Here is a 15,429-nt window from a genome sequence, read left to right on the forward strand (position 1 = left end):
AAACTCTGATGGTCGCACGCTTTTGAAAACAAATGCTTCTTTCACGCTCGCATGAGAGGTCGTTGAAAAAATGAAGAAAATGTTGGCCTGTTTTGAAAATCGTCTACTCAAAGCAGAAAAAAAATGCAAATTTTGTCACTAATCTCAGCAGTAATTGTCATGTTCACGGATGCGTGAACAGTGACAGAGGAAATTATGTTAGTTGTGGGAACAATGTACTGCATAGGGGAATTAAACTGAACAATAAGGAACAACATCAAACATTTAGAAATCATACATCTTCAAAGCGCTGTGCTCTACTATTTGGATGCAATAAATATATTTGGTTCTCAGAGTGCGGTGTTATAAGTGAACACTTACCGATGACCATTCAGTATCCATACGTGTATACAGGCTGTTCCAGTTAACTTTAGCAAGAGTTAAAAATGTGCGAATACCGCGTAGCTGGACAGTACCAAGTTAATTTTGTTTACTGTCGCCTGGAGATACTCAAATTATTTTTTTTTCATTCCGTCTAATTGGATAATTATTCGAAATAAAAAATCAACTTCTCAAATATTAATACATTAAAAGGGTCAATGAGAAAATGGTAGAGGGACATGAAAAACTCCCGATAAAGATTTCTTTTGCTCAATACGTGTTAAATAAAAGCATTTTTCCAAGTATACTCGATGGTGCTGATGTCGTCTTGTTTGCTTAGAAGGTAGTGCCAAGTTTAATAATAGGGTAGCTCAAAGATATACTTCAGCAAGTCCGTAAAAATCCCGGAATAGGCAGCTAGAGTATCGTTTTAAAGAAACCAGTGGCAAAGTACGTATATGTTCTAAGTTTTTGTTAAATATTTATTCAGCGAACTTTCTGATTTTCCATTCGCTTATTTCAACACGGCGATGATACTCTCAAGGGGATTACACGCACGTAGAACAGATAGGGGAATGTATTTACAAAACATGGCTGTCAGAACAGCATGGCCGAACAACAGTTTGCACAGGTTTATCTTCACTCTCTCGGTTTCATCGCACTACCAGGTACTGCTGCAACTTCGGCCCTTTCATACAGAAACACGTCCTAACATAACCTCCACAAGCTGAGCGTCGTCACAGCGCATGCGAAAACTTCTCTGCAATGGTGGTGTGCTAGGGCTTTAGCCGCGACACATGGACCATGTCAGTCAAAGGCGAATTCGGAGAGGACGTGCGAATATGGAGTGGAGCGATGCGGCAGTTTACGTCCTTGAGCTTACGGAGAACCTTGTAGGACCGTGTGTGTAGCAGATGAGTTTCTCGCACATACGTTGGTGGAGAGACGGAGACCAAAGTAGGGTGAAACATCGAGGAGGTAGTCGATTTCGCAGTGCCGGATGTCATAGCGTTTTTCACGGCGCCTGCACATCAAAGAACCTTGCTTTAACGAGCTGGCTAGTTATGAAGACGCGATACGTGCCATCGTGGGGATTTTCAATGTGAACGCAGGGCGAAGAAGGAGGCAGTGTCTCGAATGGCAAGCTAGGGGGCAAAAATGCGAAAAGAAATTGTGATAGCCGGAGCTGTTATGCCTGGTTGAATTGTACGCGAAGTTGACGTGCGGTAGGCTGCCACCCTAATCGTGGGGATCAGGGAAGAGATACATGCATAGAGTTTGGCACAATAATGAATAAAAGCAACCCTGGTGCTGCGATTACTTAGCGACCACTGGAATGATGGTTAGTACGTGGATTTGTCTGATCGTTGCGCTTCTGGCTTCCGACGGTTTTGTGACTTTCTTTATACTACGCTTTATCTGACTTGACTCGCCTAAATTTCAAAGAAATGTCTACTTTTATAAGTGCAGAAAGGGCAATAAGACTGTGTGAACCTGCATCATCGCAGCTAATTGCAGTGGTTCCGCTTGTTTATGCGTCCTTGGCGTAATGATTTTAATTTGGGCTTATTTACTAGAGGTGCTGCGCTGGAATCATGGCGTCGTACAAGTTTAATTAGTTTTCTCGTTTATTTATAACGCAGTGTTTTTTTTTTCTTTTTCAAACAGCCAGGTTGCGAAATCGCAGAGTCGTGTAAATCCAGAACGACGAAGTTTAGGCAAATAAATGTAAAGAGACTCATTCGAAGCAGCTGCTGTAGACATTGGTCCCACAGTTCCCTGTAGTAATCGGATGAAGTTGTACCCATGCAGTTTGTCTGCTGATGGTAGATTGCGATGGTTTGATGCTCTGCAGAACAGCTGCAAAAGCTATCGTCATCGACTTTGAACAGAACACACGGCCACGATTCATAAGCAGCTAGTGCTGAGCGCCATGGGGAAGAATGGCTTCGTTCAGGAGAAAGTCGGAGACGTCTGTAGCGCAGCTATTTGGCATGGATATTGTGATGGCATGTCTGGTCGCGTAATCAATCACGGCGGCAACCCACATATTTCCTGTGACAGACGTACCGAAACACCGCAGTAGATCAAGACCGACTAGGAACGATGGTTACGATGGAATGCTAACAAGTTGAAGTTGGTCAGCAAGTAGAAGAGCAGGGCGAATTGCGGGCAATCGCAAGCGGCGCCGCATCGGTGCACGTAACGTTAGAGGGCAGGTCAAAATTACCGCTGCCGCACATGGTTGTCGGTGTAGGCGACGCTGAGATTGCCACCACTAGGTATATCGCACATGTGTTGGAAAACTGTAGAACACACGTGCCGCAGAAAAACTAGGAAACATTTCGAACCATCAGGTTTGGTGTTGCGGTGGTACAGAATGTACTCTATAGGGCCAACTGGTGGAAAGAAGGGTCGGGATATCTTGAACGGCAATGGCGCATAGTGAATAGTAAGATGTTCCCCGCTTTTCGGTGCTGTTATCGTAAAAGTCAGATATACCAAGTACATATGAATTGGTAACGTGGTCAGGGAGGCCATCACGGTTTACCGGATGATGACAGGGACATTCGTATTTGTGATGAATTAAGGAATAAAAATAAATCTTCTGCCATAAATCTTCCCATAACGCCATAAGAATATAGGACAGACAGTCGGCATATTATCTGATCGGCAAGATTTGTACATTATGAGAAAGGAATATTCTTCTCGCCAAATCGCGCAGCGACCGAGGTGACTAGAGTCCTTGAGTGAAGACAGCAAGCAGAGGACATGGTGTCGGTAATGATTCACCATGAGCGGCCATTCAAATGCAGGCGCAATTTTGCGACATCCCAGACCAAGCCAAGGCCCATGGGCTCTATGATAAAATAGCGCTGCTAAGAAGTGAAAAAACGCGGATAACACGTGCAATGACATTTGTCAGGCCGCACTTGTGCGGGACGAACATAGCGCCGATGCCGATTCCACTGGCATCCAATGGGCGTGCATGGATCGAAGCGGGACATTATAGGTGGGGAGGTCAGCAAGTGGAGGTCACAGTGGAGAACGTCGCAGCTTGTTTTCGGGCCCGTGAGAAGGAACCGTAAAAGAAATGGGCCTTCTTTAGAATGTCGTCAAAGGAAGGCGAACTGGCAAAATTCCGCATGATCCGTCCAAAAGTGGTAGTATAGCCCAACCAAACTTCGATCAAATTTCGTCTTGTCAGAAATACGACGAGAGAATTTGAGGTGGAGGCCGACTTCGCAGCGGTACTTCTAATAGCTGCGTCGTCCCTTAGGATTCCTGTCCAAGGCTGATTAGTTTGGTTGGGCGTCATTGTTTAGGTGAAAGAGACCCCGGGCGACGTACTGGTGGCGAACGGGACTGTCTGCCTTACGGCGATGGCGAGCGGCTGTGCGGCGTATTGTTGACGTCAAGGTTCTAGCTCAACAAATGTTGGAAGCGGTGGCAGCTGCTTTCGGTGCAACTTGAAGTGGCATACCACGTTCTCAAAGGCAAAGAACTACGGGTGTTAGAATTGCGGGCGGTGGGACCAATATGGCGGCAGCTGAAAGAAATCGGCTGATCCCCTGTAGTCCCCTACTCAGCCAGGTTACGAGGGCGTGTACAGCACCTTAGGTCACGAGAAACCGACCTTAGTTGAAGTTGAGCTGTCCGAGAATAAGAGACTCTGAAGAGAGCAAAACCCAAGTTAGAAAGTTCCTGCCCTCGATGGACTAAACCAGGGGGACTGCAGACGGTGACATGGTTGAGACCGTTGTTGAGAGCAGCAGGAACCATCGCTTCGACTTCTTGGCAGACAATCCGTGGATGCTTTGGCGGAACGGACGGGAGAGTGGCCAACGGCAAATACATTTTCGCACGAGGGCGTTGTTGAATATTGTACGGAAAAGACGATACGTGCTCCTTCAGCCACTGCTATCAGTATAGCTACATTACTATTCCAAAAAAAGAAGTGACCGTACGGTTCTCTGTCGTGAGCAGGGCTGCTGTATTTACTTGGTGCGGTAAAATTTTTGAAAAATGAACCGAAAGGTGAGATGACATAGCGGACTTTTACAGTTTCGCGAGCACATTTGATCACCTCGTGGATGCGGAGCTAGAAGACGCGGTTTACTGAGAACAAGGAGCTTCGGCGACCTGAAGGATATTGCACCTACCAACCCGCCGTGGTTGCTCAGTGGCTATGGTGTTGGGCTCCTGAGCACGAGGTCGCGGGATCGAATCCCGGCCCCGGCGGCCGCAGTTCGATGGGGACGAAATGCGAAAACACCCGTGTACTTAGATTTAGGTGCACGTTAAAGAACCCCAGGTGGTCCAAATTTCCGGAGTCCCCCACTACGGCGTGCCTCATAGTCAGAAAGTGGTTTTGGCACGTAAAACCCCATAATTTAATTTAATTTAATTTTTTGCACCTACCAGTAAGCTATCCCGCACTGGGACCACCTGCTTGGCCGACCATGATTTAAACTAACGTTTCCGAATGGGCTACTGACTGCTTTTTGCCATGAGTGAGTGACTTTGTGTTATTAACAAAGTCTTCGAGAACGCCGCGCCGACTCATGGAGGTCCTCATCAAAATGCGACATCTTTTCCGGAACAACATGGCGGCACTTTTAATGAAAACCCAGCAGCATTTGTCACAGGAAGCCAGGTCACTCGCTAGTCTCACTGCGTGCCAACGAAGCTACCCACTCAAATGAGTCACGGTAATGAAAATGACAAAGATGTGGTGAAAATATTTCAGTTGGAAAGGCTTTAGGAAGTCAGGAATAAAATATTTATATACGAGGACGCTGCTATAACGCCAAAAAGAAGCTGGGTATCCTAGTCCCTCGCGTCAAATAGACCATAACTAAGCTAAGGAGAAAAATAATGAGCAAATATAACAGCAGATCAAAATGAAGAAAGCTATTTGACGCATCAAAACAAAATGAGCGACCGGCGCGTGGAATTTTAACACCCCACAAAGGCGGAGAGACAGATCCTCACGTGGCATTACACGCGACAGCTCCTTCAGACTAGCGTACGGAGGCAAGAATGAACAGCGCCTAACGTATTTTGTCGTCGAGCTTGGTTCGTCGGTGCCAGCAACTGCCTCTTTGCACAGGTTGACCAGCAATCAAGATCCTCAAGCACTTCCCACAAGAACAATTTCTTTATTGGGCGTTATAATTCTGCTTTATGATACTCGCTTTTTGCTAGCGTTTTGTGGACATCCTTACTCTTTTAGCAACGTCTAAATATAGAACAAACTGCCTATTTTTAAATAAGTTTGATTGGTTTCGTTTCAGTCGATTTGCAATATCCAGATCTTAATAAAATTTTCGCACAAAGTATTTCTTAGAGAAATTTCTGTAAAAATGGCTCCACGTATTGTAAAGCGATCAGCTTTTGTTTATAAATTCTGGACTTTTTCCTTCCTTTTAATTTTTAACATCCTAACGAAAAAAGTAGAGGACAGGTATTCTGAGAAAGTCTGTATAGTGGAATGAACAACGTCTAATTATTGCGGAACTGCCACTCTTGCAACAATGTGCAAAATGCCAGATTTTCAGAAACATTTTTCATCATACCTTCATCGAATCTTGTGGTGAAATTCAAATGGTCCTCACGTTTCGAAAAATAATTCTTTAGCTACAAAACTACTTCGAACGTACGTTTCATGTTTTACTGAATATCAGGTACGTTTTCATTAAAAATTTTCAAATTTGGTCAAATGGACCCAGCTTGGAAACTTGGCCTGGAATGACCCAGCCGTTTTTACAGCTTCGGCTGTTGGATCACGCCCCCACCGTTACGAATACTTCAAATTATAATGGTGGTTTGTGCCGACGCAATGACAAGGATTGAGTTTCGATGGCACAAATTGCGCCGAAGTGAACGATCATAACTTCTCAATCAATTCACTCATCTGCTGTCACCGCCCGAGTGTAAGAAATATTCTCAAGTTTTACGTATATTATGGAGAAAACCTATAATGCTAAATCGCTATTACTGTGTTTTTTTAACTGGCCTGAATCACGCAAGAAGGCTGTACATTATTATGTACTCAAAAGATGAGTACTCACGCTCATGATCGCCTCGACCAACATCATTCCATAAGTTTGGATAAACATTGACGGGAAAGTACGGTGCTTTAAAACTTCCAGTTTAATTATAGGCAATAAATAGCGAACGAAAATGCTGGGCGACCCTAATCTTTGACTTAGGTGTCTCTTAGTGGCACTCGCACCTCAGCGTTGGCGTTCTTTAGGTTAATTTTACGTGAAGACAAAACACACCGATCTCGGAGGCAACTGTCTTCCATTAATTAGCCGGTTAAATATCATGCCACCATCTTGAGGGTAAAGTGGCTCGATCCATCATTAATTGCGATTCCCACTTCCTGGTTTCTAAGAATTTCACCAAAGTCGGGCTCATGGGGCGAGTCTTGGTGTACGGTAATCAGTGATTTAGAAATAATTCTATTATAGACACTTCGGTAACACAACGTGCAGGAGAACTTAGGCTGCGATATTATATCTATATGATAAAACGCATAAGTTTGCTACTGTACAACTTTTTTTTCTTTTTTTTTCCCGATTATTCTAGAATTTTGCCCCCGGTCGCCTCAGTAATTTCTAATTAATTCTTATTAAAGGCGCTTCAGTAACCCAACTTGTCAGTAAACTTACGCACGGATATCATATCTATAATAAAACACATGAATTTGGTACTCTACTAGTTCTTTATTTTTTTCTGATTTATCTTGAATTTCCTTCGTGGTCGTGTCAGGAGTTGAACCGGAAGTACTGAGCAAGAAACAAGAGTGTTAATCGATGCTAGTACAACTAAAAAATTACGCACGGTGTGGCTGCTTGCTGTCCGCTCTCTGAAAAACGAGGTTCCCACATCCCTTATAAAATGACCATTGAAACACAGATGTCACGCTGCTGAGCATTTGTTGACTCAATAACTTGTCAAATGTATTTCAACAGTCAGTGAACTTAGCAATAATTCAACGATATGGGTTTGTTAATTATTTCAAGATAATAATGTTACAAAATTTAAAATTTCTCCCTTCCTATAGGCAGGCAGTTCAATGTCTTTAGCGACCATCACGCGTTGCGTTGGCTAGTAAGCTTAAACGACCCTTCAGGACGCCTGGCGTGGTGGAGCCTCAGATTACAAGAATATGACATCACTGTTCTACAAGTCCGGACGACAACACTCTAATGGCGACTGCCTATGACGCGTCCCCATTGACCCGCCCCTGCAAGACGAGGGTGACGACGGCTGCCTTTAAATAATAAGCGCGGAAGATTTCGCTGAACAGCAACGAGCAGACGCGGAGCTAAAAGGCCTCGTAGAGTATTTGGAAGGGAACGCCGACGTTATGCCTAGGGCATTTATTCGAGGATTGTCTTCGTTTTCACTTCAAAACAATATACTCGTAAAGAACTTCTCACCAGCCCATGCCAACTACCTCCTAGTTGTTTCTCAGCACTGCGTCCAGAAGTACCATACGCCCTACATGACGATACGACCGCTGGGCACCTCGGACTCCCCCGGGCCCTATCAAGGGCACAGGAAAGGTAGTACTGCCCACGCCTGACCGCCGATGGCCCCCGTTACGTCAACACATGCCGAGACTACAGGCGAAAGAGCCTTCTTGCCGATCATTTTAGCTGATCAGAATGAATTGGTTGGGACCCTTTGCGACGTCAACATCGGGAAATAAATGAGGCGACGGGCTACCTCAGTCGTTTGGCTGAAACTAAAGCTCTTCCGAAAGGTAGCACAGCAGAAGTGGCGAAATTCTTCGTCTCGAACATCCTGCTGCGACATGGTAGCCCAGAAGTCCTCATCACTGACAGAGGAAAGACCTTTACTGAAGAGCTCACCCAAGCCATTCTGCAATACTGCCAGACAAGCCACAGGGGGACAACTGCATACCATTCCCAGGCGAATGGGCTTACGGAGCACCTAAACAAGACCCTCGCCGACATGGCAATAGACGTCGATGTCGAGCACAAGACGCGGAATGCCGTCCTTTCGTATCTAACCTTCGCTTACAATACGGCCATACAAGAAATAACGCAAGTCGTGCCATTCAATCTGGTTTACGGATGGAACCCGACGACGACTCTTGACGCCATGCTACCGCACATCACTGACGAAGCGAGTCCCGATGTCGTAGCCTATGTCCAGCGCGCCGAAGGAGCACAACAGCTTGCGCGCCTGAGCAGTAAAAATCTGCAGAGGACTGACAGCCGATACTACAATCTATGTCAACGCTACGTGGAATACGAGCGCAGGTGAGCAAGTGTGCGCCGGTTGCCTCGACTTACTCTCAACACTCCCCCGCCTCCATGGTACGCGGGCTTTGAAAAGAATTAGAAATTCTCAGAATTCAGAACGCGCAGCTGGCAACTCAATGCACTAGAAAAGGCTAGGGCAGAGCCGCTCGTTCCGGGAACAATAGATGAGGGGGATGACTCGGCATCTGTGTGCTCAAGATTTGCTCTGATGTCGCGCTCCACTGTAATTGATAACTTCGAAAGCCGCATAACGGCGCTTGAGCAAACCATGCCCCAACAAATGACCCAGCTTCACGGTCTGATTGCCAAGACCATTCAAGTTGAGTTGCAACAAATTACAGCCACTATCACCCAATAGGTTACGGTACAAGCAACACAAAACATCAAGGCCTGGATCCAGGCTGGTCCCAAATTGTTTAGGCGCGCAGGACCTGAAAACGAGGTGAGCCGCCCATAAAAATGTTTCGTTCTGGCGATGACTATGAAAATGATGTACCACCCTAGCAGCTGTGCAACGTGCCGGAGCGGTTGCGTCAGTACGTGAGGTAGACCAACCAGCCTTCAGTAAGCAGCATAGCCCAGGGCACTTATCGGTTGCCTCGCAAACCAACGGGAATCTTTATAATACTTGTTTAGGCGCGCAGGACCTGACGACGAGGTGAGCCGCCCATAAAAATGTTTTGTTCGGGCGATGACTATGAAAATGATGTACCGCCCTAGCAGCTGTGCAACGTGCCGGAGCGGTTGCGTCAGTACGTGAGGTATACCAACCAGCCTTCAGTAAGCAGCATAGCCCAGGGCACTTATCGGTTGCCTCGCAAACCAACGGGAATCTTTATAATACTGTGGAATTGCAGAGGATTCCGGGATCGTCATAAAAGAGCACACTTACGCCTCTTCCTCGAAACTCTTGAATTCCTAGCAGCCATTGTGGCTCTGCAAAAACCTGGTGCATCTGCCGAAATCTCGGGCTATAACACACTCCAGAGAGACTCATCTACCTGTATCCGTGTACACAAATTGTACACGGCAAAGGAAGTGGATCTATAAATTAACCTGGCCTACTCGTACACAATGGTCACTGTGCTTCCGCTGCGGCGCTCTGACTTTACAGTACATATTCTTAATATCTATTGTCCGCATAAATTAAAGCACGTAAATTTCTCTGACATCTTTAGTAAGACGGTGAAGATAGCTGGTCGAGACCCATTGTTGATTGTGGGCAATTTCAACGCTCCAAATCAACTATGGCGTTAGAAGAAGGAGCAAGGACGTTGCCGTAAGCTAGCGAAGCTCATCTCAACGTTAGGCATCACCCTCCAAACCGGCCCTGCACACACTACGCGTATTGGAAATTCTATTACCAGGGGCACATGCCCTGACCTCGTGCTCTCCAAAACACGTACAATACATCGAATGACACAACATGAAGGACATTTTGGGCAGCGATCATTGCATGTTTATTCATGTGATTATTGACTTTATTCACACATTGACACATACACGACCTCTAAAGGGGCCACTTACTCAAGCCCGACAACCACACTGGCAGGCATTCCGTAAGTCCATACCATCCACCGGGCACATTGAACATGGATATGAATGATGGGCATGAACACATACCTCAGCCCTCAAACAACCCGACAAGCACATCTATCAACGGAAGACTGCCCAGCTGTAGATAACCGTCTACTATATAATAACCACCATAGGGAAACCTGCCGCAGCCTTACCAAGCGCTTGCACAGAGAGAAACACAGCCGTACCCTAAAAAAAACGAATTGTAGAGCTCACCAAAAAGGCCGCGAAATATGCCTTTCAGCTGGCTGACACTAACTGGGTGGACCGGTGCAACACAGCAGCTACACACGGAGACTTTTTCCGCAGTCTCACTGGCGCCTAACAATCAAGAGGAGAGACACAAATGCATTTACAAAGCGCACTTCACAGCATCAAAAGCACCACAACACATCTGGCCAGGACATTACAGGACAAGTACATGTGCCAGAAACAGGACCCCGAAGGCACGGAATATCTTGATGCAGGCAAGGATAATCGAGAGTTGGACCAACCGTTCCCACTCTACGACCTCAATGCGGCCCGGGCCAAGATGCGTAGCGGCACGGCGCCGGGTAGGGACAAGGTCACAGCCACACTGCTGGCCAACCTCCCTGACCAGGCATATGAAGCCCTGCTCGAATATATTACAGCAATTTCGAAAGGGGAGAAACAGGTTCCCTTAGATTAGAAAACAGCACTGGTAACATTTATTCCTAGATCAGGCAATAAAATCAACATAGACAACTTAGGGCTATCTCGCTCACATCATGTTTAGACGAACTGATAGGAACGCAAGAGTGGGCCGTCCAGCAGGCCGGAGAGGCGGCGACGAGGCAAGGCCTCAAAGTCCCCTCGTGGGAGACCTGAGGCCGGGTCGTTATTCTCTGCCCAATTTAACATTGTTTCCATCCATATAGCCACTCAGAGTATTTGGAACTCCGCAACACTTTCTCGAACGCCATGTTCGGCTTTTGCCCACACATGCCAGCACGGGATATCCTGCTCCAACATAACAAAGATGTAATACAGCCTATGGAACAGCCTTATAATGAACGCGTTATCTTAGCCTTAGACTTGAAGGGTGTTTTCGATAACATCAAATATCGTCATACTGAATCACCTCAGTGAGACACACTACAGCCGCAACACTTCCAATTACACAATATATTTCTTGACAGAGCGGCCACGCTGATCCGTATTCAAGACACCGAACAATGGATGGATGGATACAACTTTCTTGTATGTCCGGCAAGGTTTAACGCGACCCGCGCTCAGGTCTTCCACGGAGGAACGTCAAGGCCCTGCCTCAACGCCGCTTCACGGGCTTGCTGGACTGCCCACATCTGAATTCCGAGGTCTGAGCTGCGCAGAGCGGCGGCCCACCTCGACGACAGCGTCTCCGGAGTAACTGCCATCCCTTCTATAACTACATTGCACTCCCACAGCATGTGTTTGAGTGTTGCTGGTCCTTCCTGGCACAATTTGCACGTGTCGTCCTGATGCTTATCTGGGAAGATACGTTTGAGACGGAATAGATTAGGGAACGTGTTTGTCTGTAGTTGTCGCCAGGCTACGGCCTGCCTCCTGTTCAATTTGGGACTCGGCGGTGGGTATATCCTTCTGGCGTTCAAATATGCACTGGTGATGTCGTTGTATCTGGTGAGCCTGTCCCGTTCTGCTCGAGAAGCGTTCGCTATCGTGCGAGAGGCGTTGCCCTGTTCGGCGCGGCGGGTCATGTCTCGCGCCGTCCGGTGCGCCGTCTCGTTTAGGTTCGGGAGCGCGTCGCCTTCCGTGGTGACGTGCGCGGGGAACCATATGATCCTCGAGCTCGCGGTTTTGGATCTGCCCGCTTTGGCCAGAATGGACAGGGCTTCCTTGGAAATTCGACCTTTGGCATAATTCTTTATTGCCGTTTGCGAGTCACTGAGTACAACTTCGCATTCCTGTTCTGTGAGGGCCAGCGCAATCGCTACTTCCTCCGCTATTTCCGAGTGTTTGGTGTATACACTGCATGCGGTTCTGATTTTTGACTCTGCGTCTATGACTACGGCGGCGTATGTTTGGCCGTTCGCATATTCGGCTGCGTCGACAAAGCGCGCGTTTCTCTCCCTGCCGAATGAACGGAGCAGAGCCTCGGCTCTTGCCTTTCTTCTACCTCGGTTGTAATCGGGGTACACGTTTCTTGGTATGGTTGCCACCGTAATGGTCTCTCTGATTTTGTTGGGGATTTGCATTTTCTGGCCGTGCTGGTTGTGGTACGTTATGCCGAGCGTGTTCATAATGTGTCTTCCCGTCGTGGTGGTCGACATGCGTTCGAGCTGCGAGATGCGTTGTGCTTCGGCTATTTCTTCTATGGTGTTGTATATGCCCAGCTGAGTCAGGAGCTCGGTACTTGTCGATTCCGGTAGGCCCAGGGCTATCTTGTACGTTTTCCTTATGAGCGTGTTAATCTTGTTCTTTTCCGCGACGTACCAGTTGTGGTAGGCGGCTACATAGGCGATGTGGCTGATAACGAATGAGTGGATCAGTCGAATGACGTTGTCTTCCTTCATGCCCGCGTGTCTATTGGTTATTCTCTTTATGAGTCTCGTGGCGCTGATGACTTTGCCGTTGATCTTCCTCACGGTTTCACCGTTAGCTCCGTTGGCCTCAATGACCATTCCGAGGATTTTAATCTTGTTTACTTTGGGGATTGCGTTTCCGTCTTGGGTGTACAGGCCGATTTCCTCGTACTCCCGGGGTCCTGTGTAGCTCTTTGGTGGCATGCCTCTGCGCGTGGGCCGGTAAAGGAGTAGTTCGGACTTGCTCGGGGAGCATTTGAGGCCCGTTCCTTCGAGGTACTCTTCCACTTTGTGAATGGCCGTTTGTAGTGCGTGTTCAATTTGCCCATCACTGCCGCGGTCTGCCCATATCGTTATATCATCTGCGTATATAGCGTGGTGGTGTGGTGGACACGTGGCGCACACCACAAGGCGTTGTGTTGTCCCTTAGTGCTCATCAGTTTAGCTTTGCTGCACCATCCGGCACAGTTGAAGGATATTGAAGTCATAGTACAGGCCCTGTATGCTTATGATAACACTGTCTGGGCCACCAAAGGACCCTTAAGGCACATGGAGGAGAGCCTGCAAGCACCAACACGTGCGGTGGATCGCAACGCGCAGCACTGCGGCCTCCAATGTGCACCGGTAAAGTCATAATTTCTGGGCTTCTCCTTAATACAAACCTCCACGAGGCTTAATACAAACCTCCACGAGTGGCCCCATCCACGAGGCTAGGAGATTAGAATTCTGGGGCTCTTCATACACCATCAACAACACTTTACAAGCTGCGGAAGATTGGAGACCTAGTGGGTCGAATGGTTCGCCGGGTCTCCAACAAGAGAGAAGGCAAGAGAGAAGGAACAAGAGGTGCGGCTCTCTCTTCGTAACTAGCCGCTTCCTGTATTCGGTACCCTGCCTCCACTTGCGGAACAACGATGAAGACAGGGTAGAGGTTAACCTCCACAAAATGATGAAAATGGCTCTTTAGCTCCCGGTATCGTCTTCCAACCGACGACTTCTCGATCTTGGAAGGGTCAACACCTTCTAGGAGCTCAAAGAAGCTCACCTAACGAAGCGATACGCAGGGTTAACCCAAACACGATCGGGGGATATACTTCTGTCTTGACTACACATCCAACACGATTTCAATATACAAGAAAGAGTCAGAGTACCAGAACTATGGAGAGGCGCCGTCCGAGTTCAACCTCTTCCAACCAAGATGTATAGAGAAGAGCATAGCGAACGCCGCCAAGCTAGGGCGGAAGCTCTGGAATGTCACTATGGCAACAAACATAAAGTTTACTACGTAGATTTCGCTGGGTCAAACAATGTGTGATGGTACACAGCAGGGGTCATACATCATGGAACACAGGTGGATGGTCTCACTTTTCGTGCACGAGGTACAACACAAGCAGAGGAGGTAGCGATTGCCCTAGTTGCCCCGGACTCTAATTCGAAATATGTGATTACGGATTCGCGTGGGGCATGCCTTAATTACAGGGCTAATTGGGTCACCCTACTCGCCGAACGAGTACTGCAAAGCTGCAGCGTGGATGTCGATCCAACCCCTCGCTGTACAATTTGGACTCCTGACCATCAGGGCCTTCAAGTGAATGAAGATGCTGATTCGGCAGCCCGAGAACTTACTTACCGGGCGTCCCCTTCGACCCCTGACATCCTTGAACAAGAAGGCAGAATTCTAACTTTCATGGACATTGCTACCTATTGTAATAGCCATCACCGGTACCCAGTCCCAGCTAAGGGATGGGGGAAAGCGAACGAATGCGTCCTACTTCGCTTATACACTAACACTACAGCCCGGCAGTAATGAAATATTTTTATCCAGTGCCACTCATTGACAATGCAACCAGAACTGTCACGCCTATCCCGGGTTTCAATCTGGAGAAGGTTTGGCTGTGTGTCTCACGTTCACATTCTCAATGCCATATCGGAGCTCAATCTGGGTGCTGCCTTTCATACCTATATAAGCACCTTTCTCAAGGGGAGGCAGGCGACACCTGCCTCGGAACTAGGGGCACGCCGAAAGGGGTGGTGGTATCTCCACTTAAACATAGGACTGAGGGGTCTCTCGGAAAAGCTCGCTGTCATTGGTGGGGTCAGTCACATGCTTTATGCAGATGATATAACCATCTGGTGCACCGATGTAAGAGGAAAGGGATGCCGAAACAGGCCTGCAGACGGCACTAGATGAGGTCGAGTGATATCTGGAAAACAGGGGACTGAGATTCTCGCCTAGTATATCGAAGCTACTCCTTTACAGGCCAATCAGAAAGGGCCCTAAGCCGAAGGGTTGGAAGCCGCTCTCGAACGTTTATATCTATCTGGTTACACGAGATGAAATCCTGATCCCTAGTCGACTCTATATCTGTACGAGGCATGGCTATTGAATACAATGTGCTCAACAACCTCACGTTGGCTAGAATCACCATAAACGGAAAATGTAATTAGGCTCATCAACGGAGTGTCGAACAGAAGCGGAGGCTTGAAAGAAGACAATCTGCTCAGGTTTTTCCACACCTTCCTAATGAGTACCGTCATTTGTGTAGCAGCTATGCACAACTGGCACACTTCTAAGGAAAAGAAGTTGAACATCCTCATTCGGAAACGCATCAAAAAGGTACTTGGCATCTCCATGACCGCCA

The sequence above is a fragment of the Dermacentor andersoni genome, chromosome 3 (assembly GCF_023375885.2).
Source record: "Dermacentor andersoni chromosome 3, qqDerAnde1_hic_scaffold, whole genome shotgun sequence".
NCBI classification, from domain to species: domain Eukaryota; kingdom Metazoa; phylum Arthropoda; class Arachnida; order Ixodida; family Ixodidae; genus Dermacentor; species Dermacentor andersoni.